We start from the raw sequence: 16,824 nt of genomic DNA on the forward strand, positions 1-16,824 counted from the left end.
ATTAAGAGAACAGACAGTTGGTGAGAGGGAGAGAGTGCAAGTGTAAGGCCTCCTTGCAGACATAGAAACACTCCAGCAGAATATTAATAACAACTAACATTTTGGCCATCTCTAACTTCAGTATTGTTTATGGTAATTCACAGCAGACTTCGCCCTGCAGTTGTTTTAAAAAGCTTCTTAACCCCTTTGACCATGCAGCATAATTTAAAGACACGTACAAAAGGACACACAAAGTCAAAGGAGAGACAAAAAGTGGGTCCTGGGGTTCATGTGGATGTTACTGACATGTACCACCTACATAAACAATGCACACAGACAGAGATGGCTGCAGTAAACAGAAGAATGAAGAGTCTCTGAAACGAAAAATCATCCAGGAAAAGTTATAATCATATTAGCAAGCTTTCATTTACACAGACTTGTGTCTCAATAATTACCTACCATTTTACTTCATTATGAGAGCATATTCGGTCAGCAAATGAGATACATTGCAGAGGAAGTAAGTCCACACAAACAGAATGAAACACATTTTCTTATTGAACTTTTAGTAACAGAGTAATTACCAACTGACAGCTATCTGCTATAATATGTAACTACATCATGTAGTCTTAGCAACACTAATCACATAAATGAATAATAACTGTAAGGAACAAACAGTGAGCTTACAACAGGTCACATCTTGTCAAGAGACTATAGTCTTTTCAAAGTTTCTAATACTGTAGATGCATCCTTTTTAACTGAAGAATTTATGACAACTCTTCTAAACTTCTCAGACTCAGTCACACGTCTCCCTCCAGGTGTTGCCCATCAGTAGGTAATTCCCAGACAGATAGATCCTCCTCCTGTTGTGAAGCAGATGGCTCCATCCAGGACATACTGTTTCTGTCTCCCTCCTCTTGTCAGCTCACTAATCAGATATTTATGAACAATAATGCACTTCTACTGTTGGATAAAACATGCTCTGTTAGCTGTTTAGATGTAGAAAACGTAGCCTTATTAGCAACATTAAACTATGCAGCCATTCATTCAAGTGAGGGAATTACATTTATACTGTGCATCACTTTTCCTGTTGACAGTATTTGTAGGTTATTATTTCTCCTACAGATTATTCCTCCTGCTTCCACAATCACACTGGAAATCGTCATGATTCAATTTTTTAGGTTGACTCTACTTTTGTCAGTTATCCCCCACTAAACCCTGCCCCGTGTCACAGCGCTCTCAAATGGATCTTTTTCCCTCCAGGCTCTGCCAACCTGTGGCCGGGCAACAGAGCAGCCATTTATCTCCTCTGCAGCATGCTGAGAATAATCTGGGATGCGCTCGTGTGCTTGTGAATAGGTGTGTGTCGCCATATGTCTGGGCGGTGGCTGGAGGAGAGTCGTAAGCAGAAAACACGCAGAACCCAGATGGACCAAAGCTAGCAATAGAAGGAGCGAGGTAAGCTAATGCTCTGTGTGAGAACGAATCCGGTGTGATTTAGTAGCACCGTCAATGAGCTGGGCAAGGACAATGGTTCACTAGAGCTTGGTAGAGAAATGAGGACAGGGCTGGGGAAATGGGCAGAGGCTACGAGGAATATCAGGACAGAGGATGATGTAGAAGAAGGGGAGAGAAATGACTCTGGGTGTAGGCCTGAGGAAATGGATTAGGATGCAGTCAACCAATGCATTCTGCGATATGGAAGATAGAAGAAGATTTTTCTAGATAGGTGAAAGGCGCAGCTGTTTGAGCCGCTTTATGATTTGCTATATCTATGCTATAGACAAGATCCTAATTTAAAGTAAATTCAAATAGTACTTAAAAAATGTCCACCTTTCCTTGCCAAGGTTTAAGTTTGCAAAAGTCCCACTCTCAGTTGGCATTATAAGGGAAAGGTTGTAGGTTCTGGTTGTGGCTTTCGCCACCCTGGTCCATCTCCTTCACAATCCATTAAAAAGTACGTCACTGTTAGACTAGTTTAAAAACCTTGATCTCTCTCTTCTGATCTGTTCTTTTATTCTGACATGCATACACGTCTCTCGTTCTATCTTTGTCTCACACACTCAGAGACACACACAGTGTAATCACAACAAATCAAGGGTTCAGTGTGTGTAAATGTCAAGTCATTAGTGTGCTCCAGTCTCCTCCTGTCTAATTGGACCATGGTAAATATAGCTGCTCAACATCGATCCCTGCACATCCTGTGCTCTCACTTCCTTTCTTGCCTTTTTTCGTTTTTTTTTCCTCCTTTCATACTTCAAAACTTCAAACTAACTTTGTGACCAATGGCATGTCATCTGTAAACGGTTTCCAGATAGAATGCAAGTGTTTTGACATGGACCACATGTATGCCCTGTTTGTCACCTGCCTCATGGTGTTTTTGCTGACTGTACTGCAGGTATTGTCTGCTTTTTGAATATGATCTCTGACATTCAGACAACTGCCAAACAGACAGATACGAAATGGAAGGAAAAGTACAATCAAGACTCTGTTGGAAGCAAACCAGGCACGTTGGTTATGTAATGTGCTTGAATAAGAAAAGTTTACTGTGGCTCAGTCATTACTCATTCTTGTTGTTTATCCTGTTTCTTCTATACAAATATAGGATGTATAAACTACACCTACGCCTTTCCCCTGAAGTTAAGCATCTAATGTTAGAATAGTTTTGTTTTTAAACCAAAAATTAAAGTACTCCACATTATATGATGTGCACTGGTTTGCTTGAGTATAGATCAACCAAATAGTAAGCCCAGATAATGTTGCAGACATGATCAAACACCAGAGGCCCAGAGACAAATGATACAAATAATTTGATAATTTCAGTAGCTACAAAAAACACTTTTTGTTAAACATTCATTGAGTTGACCAACATCTGCAGCCCACCAGAAAGAGTGGAGTTTCCTCTGGTGAAGGCAGAGACAGCTCCCGTTTTCATTCACTGAGCACTCAGCTACCAATAGGGGGCAGGATTGTACAGGATGTCAGGAGAGACACACGCATAGCTGCAGTTAACGTTGGTTGCCTTTATGTTTGTGTGTGAACTGTGAGTGAGTGTGTGTGTGTGTGCACATCACTGATAGTGACAGCAAGATTCTGTAACTTGGTAAAAAAAAGTTATTGGTCATGACAGGAAGTTCTTTAACATGCTAAATAACAGATTGTATCTTTTCACAGTGCCAGTGTCACAGATATTATTACACCTGAACAGACACTGCTAATTACTGAATCAAAGAGGGCTGTTTAATATGTGAAAGGCACTGCCTGAAACAGTCAGAAGGACAAAATGTAAGAGAAAAGGCCCCAATAAATCTGTAATGATACAAGTTCTAGAATATAAAACACTTTACCAGAATCCTTTTGATGTATAAATTCATAAACTTCAGATGCTGGACAGCACTAACAATAATAACACAAACACAGAGCAAACACAAGTAATCACCCATGATGACCCACTATGAACTGTTCATACTGTGATCTACAACCAAGCTGAGTTAGTACTGAAATAGCTGAGTTACAGTGTAGCCAACACAGCCATGCTTTAGGAAAAATGATAAGCTAGAGAAGTTACTGATTGACAGAGCTGATATTTTGATATTTGGCAGTATTAGAGTTGGGAGTAGTGTCTTCACCCAGGCTGTCCAGTGTGCAAAATTAAACATAAAATGGTGGGGACATGACTATTTTGACGTCAGTAGGCTGATGAAAACAAACATCAGCAGTAGAGACGATGGCATCTACTCAATCAAAAGTGTAAACCCAAATGGAACAAAGGAATATGTACAATCAAGAAATTAATTTGAAGACTGTGTCAGGTGTAGGAAGTAGCCATTTTTCTTGTTTAGTAAGAATTGTATATGTTTCAGTGCTCTCTGTGTCAACTGAACTGAATGGAGAAGCTAAGCATTCACACAATGTGCAGCATGTCAACACTGACTAGGGTTTATTCACCCTGCTGACCAGGGACCTGGTGGATTTTATGTTGAATCTATCAGCCTGAATAAATGCAGTCTATGGAAGAAAGTCAAAATGTATCTGGCAACCCGAATCCCCAGTCTTTGAGAAAGGATGCTGCAAGGGAGAAATACTCCAATTTCCCAACATGTCAACATTTAATCTGCATCCGCAGCTATTTTTGTGAATGAGGTTGAGTGGTATAATCAATAATAAACCACATGAAGTCACTAAAAGTAGATTTACCAGACCCCGTAATGTGAGTTTTTTTAAAAAAGTGGTTTTACACATGGCAAGATACATGGGTACCATAATAACACCGAGAAAGAGTGGGCGGGGACACACACGCACAAGTGTCAGCACTTTTAAGGGTGTGTGCGTGTGTGTGTGTTTGAGCATTGGGAAATACGTGGGCAGAAATAAGGCAGCAACAACTCATGTATCGACAAGGTGTGTGATTTTATGAGAGCATACCATTTCAGATCATAACTCAATAACTGGTGTTTGTTGTATGTACGACATGTCCCCGAGCTGGAAAAAGACTCTCAATGTGGAAACAGGCTTTTTGAGAGCAGGAGTGGGAGGACAAATGAAGCTGCATGTGTTTCTGTGCTTATCCATGTGCAGTAGAGTAAAAAGTATGCTATCTCGGTGTGTGTTTCAATTATTTTCCCTTCATCCTGCCTGCCTTTTATTGCATTGTATTGTATGCACAACCAGGTCCTTTCCATTTTTTGGCTAGGTAAACTTGTCCTCGCCATGTGACTGAGGAATAGTTCTCTTATCCACACTCTTTGTTTGGGTTCAAAACCAACACTCATTTCTCAGTTGTCTTAGTTTTGATTTCCATGCCCTTTCCTCCACATCCATTTGGAGGTGTTTCAGTTGGTTGAGAAGGTCAAAGGTCAGGACATCAGGGAAGTAAATCTTTCCTTCCAGAACTCTGTCCATTGGGCTCCTATTTGTAGCTTCCTGCCTATTTGTAGCTCTGCAGGAGTTACCCCAGTAGTTTATTGGACAGCAGAGTGTATAGCAAATCAGGAGGTATGACCTCTTTGGGCGTGATAGGAGGCTATCATACATTTTATCGTAAGATTCACTCTCTCTGTCATATTAGTTTGAGGATAATAGGCTGTGGTGAATTTTGGAATCACCATCCATTGGTCATAGAGTCCACGGAAAACTGCAGACATAAATTGTGATCTTCGACGGGACACGATGTATTTAGGTACACCCCATCCTGTAAAGATTTCCTTCCACAGGAATCTCTCTACTGCTTGGGCTGTAGAAGTTTGTAATGGGGAGAAGTCAACCCAGCGAGTGAAGTAATCCACCACTACCTGCAGGTATTTATTTCTTTCACGACTTCATGGTAGGAGACCCATAAGATCAATGCCTAACATTTGATTAGGGCCTCTGACTGTGGGTTGTTGGATCACCCCAGCAGGTTTCTGGTTATCTGCTTTCACACTTTGGCACACAACACATTGTTTGATAAAGTTTTAAAGATTTCCGCCACCCACTTAAGGGAGTCTCGTTATAACTTTGAAGGAGAAACACTCCAATTTCCCCACATGTCAACATTTAATCTGCATCCACAGCTATTTTTGTGAATGAACTTGAGTGGTATAATTAATAATAAACCACATGAAGTCACTAAAAGTAGGTTTATTGGCAAGTGAGTTTTTGTGGTATTAAACATGGCAAGCTACATGGGTACCATAATAACACTGAGAGTAAGTGGGCAGGGACACACACACACAAGTGTCCGCACTTTTAAGGGTGTGTATGTTTGAGCATTGGGAGATACGTGGGCAGAAATAAGGCAGCAGCAGCTCATGTATCGACAAGGTGTGTGATTTTATGAGAGCATACCATTTCAGATCATAACTCAATAACTGGTGTTTGTTGTATGGAGTGTACGACACGTCCCCGAGCTGGAAAAAGACTCTCAATGTGGAAACAGGCTTTTTGAGAGCAGGAGTGGGAGGACAAATGAAGCTGCATGTGTTTCTGTGCTTATCCATGTGCAGTAGAATAAAAAGTATGTGCTATCTGTGTGTCTGTTTCAATTATTTTCCCATCATCCTGCCTGCCTTTTACTGCATTGCATTGTATGCACAACCAGCCGCACATCAAAGTGAACTGTACCCGCGAGGACGTATTTAAAAATCAATGCAGTCTTGGATGTAGCTAAAAAATTTATATCATTCACCGGTACCACTCTCTTCAGCACACATGCCTAAACACACACACACACACATGGATTCAATACCAGTTACTAGTCATCGACAAAGAGCCATGTTAGTCAGTGATCTTTGTGTGTGACGGTGGCTCAATAGTCCGGCTGCTGGAGGATCAAACTAACACATCTTGTCTCATACAATTCATTATTTCCCACATTCATCATAGTGATTTCTTATATGATCGCATGTCGGAATTATGTCTCTGCATCACAGGATCTTCAAAGGGAAGGTAGAGCAGAGAGACACACTGTAAGCCAGAGCTGCTGAATTTTGACTGTGAAAGCATTTTATATCTGACTTATAATCATGTGTGGTTGTATTGGGGGTCGATCTTACCCTGGTTCTTATGAATTACAAAATGAGTTTTACCAAGAAAATCTCTCTCTGTCTCTCTCTCTCTCTCTCTCTGTGTTTTAAATTGGGTCATTTTGGTGTGCTGGTTTTAAGTAGTATTCTCAATGTTGTGTGGGATAGTTCTAAACTAGTGGAAGGAACTACCACATTGTATAGCAGATCTATTTGCTGGAGTACAAAAAGAGCCACACTCAATTGCTCACTTAGACCTGTATTGAGCCAGAATGGAGCTCAGCATACCTTATTTGTCTTCAAGTGCACATCTTACCATTGACTTAAGAGTCACGATTTTTATATATTAGCATTTTTTTTCCCCTCGTATTGCTTTTGTGATTGTTAAGGGACTTTGTTAGGCATTACTAGAGTGGTAGTGGGAAGAAGATCAGGTAAGGGAGATTGCTGTGGCTGTCATCTATATTTGCTGTGACAAAAAAAAATGGCAAAACCTTTACTTTATGTTTGTTATCCATGGTGTTCATAGCTTTTAAGGAAAGTAATTTTTGGCCTATTGGTTGTTAACTAAGCACACACAGAGGACTGTTCTCATGTACACACAGCTTCTCACACATTTGATTTTCAGTCAGTATTGTTTCTTAATGATTTCTGACTATTTTATTCGTTTCACTCGGTTTTAAACAGTATCGCTCTGTTCATATAGGCTTGCCTGATCTGCCTGTCCTGCCTTTAAGCTATGATCACAGAGCATCCCTAAAATGCCATTGTGACCAATGGTGCATGCAGCATATGGTGCAGCAGCAGACACCAGACCACACCTGCCTCCAGCAACATCAATTCTACTTATGTATAGAATACCCATGGGGTTAGAGGGGTTTTACCGCTCCCTGCTTGTTTATTTATGTAAACCTATTATACTTATCATCTGTAGCGGTGTGAAGCCTATAAGGGTGCAGCCATTAGTCTAACTGCATTACCATTTGACTGCAGGAAGTCAGACATACAGTATTACATGAGTGATTCCCAGCCTGGCAAAACATATTACAGTAACCATAAAACAGGGCTTTGTTATCTCTACAGAGTCTAATTGTTTGCACCAGCAGGACTGTTGTTTTGACACCGATACAGCCCTAACTCGATTATTGGATGTGCTGCTATCCTATATCAAATCAATGCTGTATATTATATAAGAAATTGTGCACGATAAAGATTGCAGGAACACGGCAGGTTTTCATGATGTTTGACGAGAGTAATGTTTCCCTGTATATGGATTTACATCCAGACACTCCTGGATGCCCTTGAATGCTTAGATTGTACTCTTTCTTCCTGTCAAACAAAGCAGGCAGAGCTTTATATTTCACAAACTAAATGTTCATCTACCCAAACACAGAGAAATATCTTTGTTGTCTCCTGCAAATTATTTCAATACCTGTTTATCTGCAAAGTAATAGCTGGCTGGATTTTTATGTGAATGGATGAAGCGACGCTCTCATTAACTGTATGCGGTGGTGGTTGGGGTTGGCAGGTGTAGCTCTTGACTCTTACACCAGAGGCTGGTGTTTGTGTCAAGTGGCAACCTCCAGGCCTGAGAGACGAAGCTGTGCAAGCGCCAAAAACTGCAATATGTATTCTGAGAATGGCTCCTAAAGCCCACATATAACCTCATATTCACAGCCTGGTACAAAAAGACTGCTTCATGACAACAGTATTTATAGAGACCATCTGTAAATGTACTGGTTTCAATTAATCAAGCTTTATAGCATATAAGGTTGTGACCACTGATGGGTAGGTGCTGCCTCAGACCACAGACTGCCAATCATTGTTACACTGTGACCTTTAAACAATGCAACTAATATCCTATATGTGATATGTCTCTGGAGCTGTGATTATAATGGTTAAATATTCACCTGTCAGGAGGAGGGAAAAAAAACTTGACTGACAAATAAATTAAAAACAAAACCAAGAGCAACGAACAACAAACAGGATATAACATGTCATTCAAACTGAGACAATATTATTGCCCAAACTGCAGAAAAAATAGAAAAGATAATTATTTCAAATGTAAATTCCATCACTGGAATATTATCATCCTGTGTAAGTCCAATAAATCGTTGAGACACAGAAACTCATTAATCTCAAAATATCAATATGTCATCTTGTATGAGAGCTGGACACCAAAGGTTTTACTTCCACATTTTGTATTTCAATAATGTGGCTCCTGTGGAGAAATTCTCTGTGTTGACTTATTTGTAAGGAGACCTTTGAGGAACATATAGCTGAGGATGCATCAGTTCGAAATTGGCACAACAACAACAACAACAACAACAACAACAACATAATAATAATAATGCCATCTTACACAAATATTTTGAAGAAGAAAATATTTTATGTATTTGTAAAAATAATGTGGAACATTTAACTAACCTTTAAAAATGTGTCACAGTTTCTGTTATTCTAGGGGATTCTATCTACAAACTCATACTTAACCGAAGCCTAATTAACATTTGGAACATGCACAGCTGGTTCTTGAGTCTTTTATTCTGTATGCTTTGTGCTGTCTCAGCTGTTGATCTGTATTGACCGCAGGTTAGACTCTCCCTGGATTCATATGTACACACACACAAAGGCCCAGTTGAGCTGACAACTCAATCAGTGAGTGGCCAGAGGAGGCTGGCAGCTGCCTTGTTACACATGCAGCAGATCTTTAAAATTACAGGTTTCACAGCTGCTCTAAATGTAATGTTCCTGTGCACAGGCAAAGGATAAAAAAAAAAAAACCTCAAGAGGAAAAAGAGGCGGAGGAGAGGGGAGACATTGAAAGACATTTGCGTCTGTGCATTAGGACTTTGAGGAACAAAGCTATTGGACTGTAATTGCTTGTGCAGGATCATTGTGATCCTTTCAATTTAGCAATTTAGGGGAGTTAAATGGTCTGTTGAAGATCAGCCTTAGTCTCAGTTGTTCTGTGAAAGCAGTTAATGAGAGGATGCCCGAGACAATTTATGCTTGTTCTGCACAAGTAGTAACCTAGGTTTGAATCAGTGTGAGTATGGTTGTTGGGAAACCATTGTATTGGCTCAGCAGATAGTGTAAGCGGGTTATCTAACATGCGCAGTTGGTAGTAAATGTGTGCGCAACAGACAGAACAAGTGGCTGTGTGTTTGAGACGTGAGAGAGTGTGATAGTAAAGTCATTCCATTTGCACAATAATGAAGTGGGGTCAGAAGCCATCGGCGATGTTTGCCTCCCACCTAATTGTGCTCATGTTTTAATGGACTCTGTGCTCCATTATTTTGCTGACCCTGGCTTATCACAGAGGCCTCAATTACAAAGCAACAGAGCCCAGAGCATGAGAGCATGTGTGTGTCTGTCCACATTTGTCAGACTGGTAAAACAGAACTGCCAGACAGTTAGACACATAGCATTTATTTCAAACTATTGAGATTATTGGACAGGCACTGTTTGCTATAATTTAGTGCCGGGCTGTCAAGTGGGAGAGAAGCACACTGAATTGTATTATTGTTTTACTATGTTATTGTTTGAATTTTCAGAGAGCGTTTCAGGCATGTTTTTGATACATTTTTTATGGATTCCCAAGCTTTGATCAAGACTTAAAAATCAGCCACAGCATTATTAGCCATTCGTTTCTTGTAAATCCATTGATTTTGGTGATTCTCTAACTGTTGTCTCTTGTGCTAGAGGTTGGTTAACATGCTTGTTTATTACTTAAATAATTACTTAAACTTAAACAATGAATAAATGAGCACAATTCATTCGACATGTGCTGAGATATAGTACATAGTAATGCCTGATAATAAAATCTTTTTTTTCTCTATTAGCACTATATATTAGCTATTCCTCTTGAAGTCCAACATACACATGCAAACAAAGAAAAACCCTACAAAAGCTACATTTATTATAATAATAATACAACATACCAAAAATAACCAATAATAAACTTTTGCATTTCAATAGGGCCCGAGCACGAAACGTGTGGATGATGGGGATGACATGAGACCACAGGACCTGTTTGAGGCAGGAAGACCTGAGAGTCCCAATGATATCCCTGTCATTTCGGACTCAGGTGTTTGTGAGGTGGGGACCCACCCCCCACACTTGGTCGGTGCTGCCGCTCCTCGGGTCAGGTTTTACTTTGAGATCTTTGGTAGCGTCTCCTCTGAGGAGCCTGCTGTCAAGCGATCGAAGTGTGAGCCTCCTGAGGACTCCATGCCCTCCTCTTCAGCTGTCATTTCCACTGCACCAAGGATGGAGGAGGACTACAGACACTCCGCACCCTCCACTGGCCTCAGCCCCTCCTCAAACCGGGAATCTGCTTCATCAGCCTCAGGCCCGTTTGGTCCTAGATGGTGTGACGACAGCGACTCCGACTGAGGAGTGAATGATCAGTCAGAAAAAGCAGTGTCTGCTCTTTCTGATGGGATCTGCTGTGGTCTGTAGTTAAGGTAAGTTAAGGTAGAGGTAAGTTCAGTGAAGTGAAGTGAAGAACAACTGAATTCTAATATATCTAGATTCACTTTTCCCATTGGCTGTTTAACGATAAGTATCATTAACAAACTGTTCATCAGATTCACAGTGCTTTTTAGTTTTTCCCTGTCTTTCCTCTCTCTCTCTCTCACGCGCTGTATTTCAGGTATCCTTCTAACTTAGAAGAGAATGGAAGGGATTCACTAATGTGTGTCAGAGAGAGAAAAACAAACCCCACACAAAGTGTAGAGTTTGTCCTCCCACAGTAATATAAGCCAATGGAAAAAAGGGTGAACACTTTCTTTTAGGTCAAAATAATTCAAATACACAGCATTTGATAAATTTCTTTTTATTTTGTATGGCAGATTACTTTTGGTTTAGATTAGTTTTAATTTAAACTTTCCTGCAACTGAACAAAGTGACTATATAAAAGATTTAATAACTTCTTTCAGAGTTTTGAAATGGGAGAACAGTCAGAAAACATTTTTCCAGCTAGTCTATGTAAGTTTGTCACAGGGGCTTCAATTTAAATATATTGTCCTCATCATCATCATTGAGTCCTTCAGTCACGATGGAAGTTTGCTGTATTAACAGACCTACTAAATTAGATTTACTACAGGTGGACTACACACTACAGGTCTACATTTGAATTTTTCTCTTGCCTACTATAAGCTAACTATAAGTGGTGGTAACAAATATGAATCAATTTTTAAAGTACAGCAGAGCTGCTCAGTGGCCAAATGTTTCCCGGTATTCATGTAATAATAAATTAGTTTTGTACATTACTGCATTATTGCATCTAAACACTGAAGTGCAAGCAAGTACACGATGACCCACCAGGCCTGGTTGTCAAGGTCAATGTTACTGTGTGTGTCTGGCTAAAAATAAATAAACTGTCATGTGATAAAATCATTTCTTCTCAAAGTGTCTGCAGGTAAATTATGCAAGTTAATTATTTGGCAGACCTGTTTTGCCACAATTGCATTCCTTCCAGAATTGGCTAATTGGGTTACAGGTCTGAAAGTTAATGAAATGAAATTATATACTGTGCTAATAACATTTCACTCCTAAACTAAAGGGAATCGGGCTGTTCTCACCACAGTTGTGCTCTTTGACATTTTTGGACCATGTTGCGTGCTGTAAGAAGGATACATAGATGCTTTATGTGTGTTATAGTCTTGAACGTACAACTGGCTGTTTCCACTACTTTATAACACCCTAAAGACGTAATAAAAAAAAATCAAGCTTTGATAGAGTGGTAGACATAATAATTGATAGTGAACATCATTTCCTTGACAGTAACAGCCTATTTCCTGACTATCAGAATTCAAATTCTCTACAGCACGTCATTAAGGAACAGACGCTAAAAACTGATGCTCTTCACTTTACCTGTCTTGCTAAATGTGTTTCTTTGTTTTCTTTGTCTCTTGAGCAACATCCTAGCCAAGATACCTATAGAACAACACATTGCTGTCTAGTCTTTAATAGTCAATTATTATTATTTTTATTCAAAAATGGACAAAGACCTTACCTGAACTTAAACTTTGGAGAAAGTTAAACTCCCTGCAGCTCTTTTCCAGTTTCAGCTGAAAGGCCATAAAGCCAGTTATTTGCTGTCAAAAGCAAGAGGCTGGGTTTGTGACCAGAGGGAGAGGATAATGTATGTGTATGTGTTTACAGAATAATCAGCTTTACTGTGACCAGCAACAACAACGTAAATTCTTAAGCACAACATTAATGTTCTAATAATATAATGCAGCATAATTCAACAGGGGCCCTCTGCTTATTATTATTACTACCTTTAGTAGTGGAGTCAATGAACTGTTTTGAAACTTGAAAAAGTAAACATAGGTAGCAAATATGAACAAAGAAGCATAAAATTGAAATTTGGTACAAATATGTACAAATATTCACCATATAAAACATGTGTATTTAAAGGTGTTTTTTGTACTACTACTACTACAACTCTTCAAAAAAAAACACTATGTGCAAAAGTATACAGAGCTACACCACTACTTTGTGTTTCCGAAGTTTAAATTAGTGTAAATGTATAATATATTCATATTGCCCAAAGATGTGATCGGCAGCATTGTTTATGGCGGAGTTTGTTTGTAATGACGCCTTGAAAATGTGATACAATCATGCCGGCGTGATGTGCGGACCTGCGAGTATAACCCTAAATAAATTCAGCTCAGATCTGAGCATCTTCAACAATTCACAGCAAATCCTTCAGCATGCATCTTTCCTCTGAAAATGCTTTTTCTAGTTTTGACTGTGATATTTTACACATCATATTCTACAAAATACAAAATATAAAAACAAAGGTTTTTCCCCAACCTTACCCATGCTGCATTTTATAAATCCTATAATTTATGTGTTTTTTTTACTTTAGTTTTTGCCTCTTCAATAATATTTTCTGGCAACTCTCTTTCCATTTGGCATAAGCAAGCATACCTTGCAGTATGAAAGTGCTGTGTAGCTGTTTTACTCAGGAAAATCACACCATTTTCAGCCCAGCTTGAAACAAAGGTGTTTTTGAAAAGCCTGTAAAATTTCTCTGATACACCTTTCTGGGCATTCTGCTTTCTGTTTTATCTCCAAAAGGCAACAGTTTAAACATTAAACCATGGACTCACATATGTATCGATTCCTCTTAACATCTTTACAGAGACTCAGCTGTAAGCCAGAACCTTTCACATTCAGCAGCAGTACTGGTTTCTCTCTTGCACCATGTGGATCAATCTGTCCTCAGAAAGCAGTAGAATCCATTTCAAATAATAATGTTCAGTCACAGGTTTGCTCTGGGCAGTATGGCTTTACCAGCTGAAGGAAACTAAGTCTTTCTTCGTGCTTATTGCTATTCATGCTTTCTGCTGCCGACTGGTCCTTAATTATTCAGCTGAATAAATTACCTATAAAGCAGAAAGTGGAGTCATGGCGTGCCAGGAGGGAGCAGGCCTGTCAGCTTCAAAGGGCCAAAACCTGCTGAGATCCTTTGGGCTTCACTCCACTTAACACCAGTCACTAGGTATATATGTCTAGGCTTTCATAAGCCCAGCTTAAATGTCAGGGGGTAGGTTGCTCCCTAGAGTGGGGCTCAATATTGAATGGAACTCACATTTAAATCAGCCAGCATGGCTTCAGTGACCTTCATTGGAATTAAGTGAATAGAGGTTGACGAAGAGGTCAACATCATGGCCAAACTGAAATGAATCTGAATTTCCCTCATTTAAATGTTGTAGAGATGAGCAATATCCTTAACATAACAAACACCCTCTGGATTTGATGAGTGTAATTTTCCCAGCATAATACCTGGGGCCTGTTGTATAAATTTACATGCTGCTATGTGTAAGAGTTCTACACCACCCTGTGATACATTACTGCAGAGCTTCAGGTTTAATAGACATGACCAGGAGAGCCACAGGGGCTCAGAAAGTCTGGGTGCGTAAGCTAAATGACCCAAGATCCTCCCATAGTGATTTCTGTCAAGGTGCTGTTGAACAATGTGCTTAACCCGCAGCTGCTCCAATGGAGCTGTCAAAAGCAAGAGAAACAGCAAGATATTATGTGGTTGCAGTGGTTATCTCCCAGGTGTGAATGTGTGTAACTGATCCAATGAATGTGAAGCAGGTGGCTGCGGAAAAAGGGCGAGGGTGGGCAGCAAACCTTCCCAGAAGAACAACCTGATGAATGATATTGTAGTGCAGATTTTTGGTTTATCTGCTGTGCAAACAGGATTTTTTTAGCACTTTCTAAGTACCTGCTTCTTAGCCCGCCTATTGGTTGAAGTAACATTAAATGAGAAGGACGTATTAACCAATACTGTGTTCTGAGGATCAGAATGAGGTAGTATTTCACACTCTACTTTGAATTTCCAGGTCTGACTCTGAATTAGAACTTGTTAGCCTCAGGGGCAAAGTGTGTCTCTCCGGCCTGAGTGTCTTCGGTTTGACAATGAAAGCAAAATGTGCCTCACTAATGTCATATAAATGCCACTCCAGACTCCTGCTAGTGCTGTAATTGCCACTCTGACTGGCTGCACCCCATGTCAGACAGCACTGACGAGTAAATTACACAATAATATCACACTAAACTGGAGCTCAAAGCGGTTCGCCTTGGGTGTTCCAACAATGGCTGCAATAATTACAAATTTCTGGGTGCGTGGAGACAGTTGCTTATTATACGATTCCAGTAACTATAAAATGAAAATGCGAAAGGACGTATAAGGTGCTTTGATATTTTTTTAATGAAATGCTCTTCAATCCAATAGCAATATCTTTGTTAATATTATGAAGTTGACTTCTAAATTATATTGTTTTTAATTTGTTTATTAAAGCAAATCAAAGAAAGGCCACTATCCATCACATAATGTTAGAGCCTTTACAGCACAGGTGCTCTGCCCCATCCACAGCAGCAACCTGAAATACAACCGTCTTCCTGAGTCCTGAGCAGCCAGGAAGAAATACTGCTGAAGTGTAAATGTAACAACCAATGTGCTTATTTACAAGGTAGTAAAAATGATAGAGTTGGAAATAACTTCTCAGTTGGCATGGTCAACACAACAAACAAGGCTCTCACTGAGCAGGTAACCTAATAAAATACAACATGACATGTTGAATAAATAAAGTGGAAAAGGTTAAATAAGACTAAAATTGGCAACACGACAGGGATGTATCTGACATTTTTGTTAGCTGGAAGAAGAGGGATAATGTTTACTGTGGGTACAGGAAGGGCCGTGTCACTGACCAGTGACCAGTGTCACACTTTCAATACATCAAAATATTGTATTGTATATCAATATATTGATTCATGAATCAAAAGAAGAAATCTGCTGTGTTGTCATATTTTAGAGGGGAATTAAGAATATGGAGGTATAGATGTTTGTGTGTGATTATTGCTGTATTACCTGGTAGAAAGTCCTGTGAGCAGTCCACCTCCTTTCTCTAACTTTTGCCAGTGGCTTGTTGAAGAAATGACACTGAAGGCGTACCTGCTGTGTTACAAAGTGTCTGAATGTGAGGTTTCGGGTGTGACGGTGTACTGCTTCTGGCGCCAGAGATCTGCCACCTAATGATGCACCCACACCTGTTGCATATCACGCAGCCTTGTCGCTCATTGTAAATATCGTGATGATATGGATTAATGAGAACAGTGTGATTCCAGACAAATCTATGTAATGTGATCTTTATGCTTTTATATTCCCTCACACTGATCCCTCTGCCTCTGGTTTCATGTTCCTAGTTAAGCCGTTTCAGCACTGTGGGCCTGATTACAATGTTTATTACCCGTCAGCCTACACAAAGCAGTGAATCCAGAGAAAGGCAAGCAGCGGCAACAGCAACAGCCCATGCAGGTTAATCTGCCAACCATGTGAGGCTTCCGGGCAGGGTTTGGTAATGTGATTTAGATGAGTTTCCCACGCTGGTGTGTCACTGCCGTCTCCCCTCAGTGCTCCAGCGACAGTCCCTCATTACACACCGTGCCAACGTCAGGCGTCTCGCCAACGAGCGTGACAGTTTTTGACACAGGGACACCCGGATTGCTCTTAGGCGAAATGACAGTGAGAAATGAGGAGGGATAAGGAAAGAAAGAGTTTACAGAATTAGAAATGTTAGAAATGAAAATCTTGTACTGTTCATACTTTAAAATACATGTTACTATTAGTTAGTACTCTTATCAACATGCAACCTGTCAGTGGGCTATAACCCTTGAAATTACTTTTTTGAAGCTAGGTAACATAGGTCTAAACCACTGTAACAGTGGAGCTGGCACACAACCACAACATTTTGTAGGAATCTGAGGAGATTAACAAGATTCTCTTATTTCATTTTTTCTGTGAATATGGGCTGAGAGAATG

This window comes from Parambassis ranga, chromosome 3, assembly GCF_900634625.1.
Source record: "Parambassis ranga chromosome 3, fParRan2.1, whole genome shotgun sequence".
Lineage (NCBI taxonomy): Eukaryota > Metazoa > Chordata > Actinopteri > Ambassidae > Parambassis > Parambassis ranga.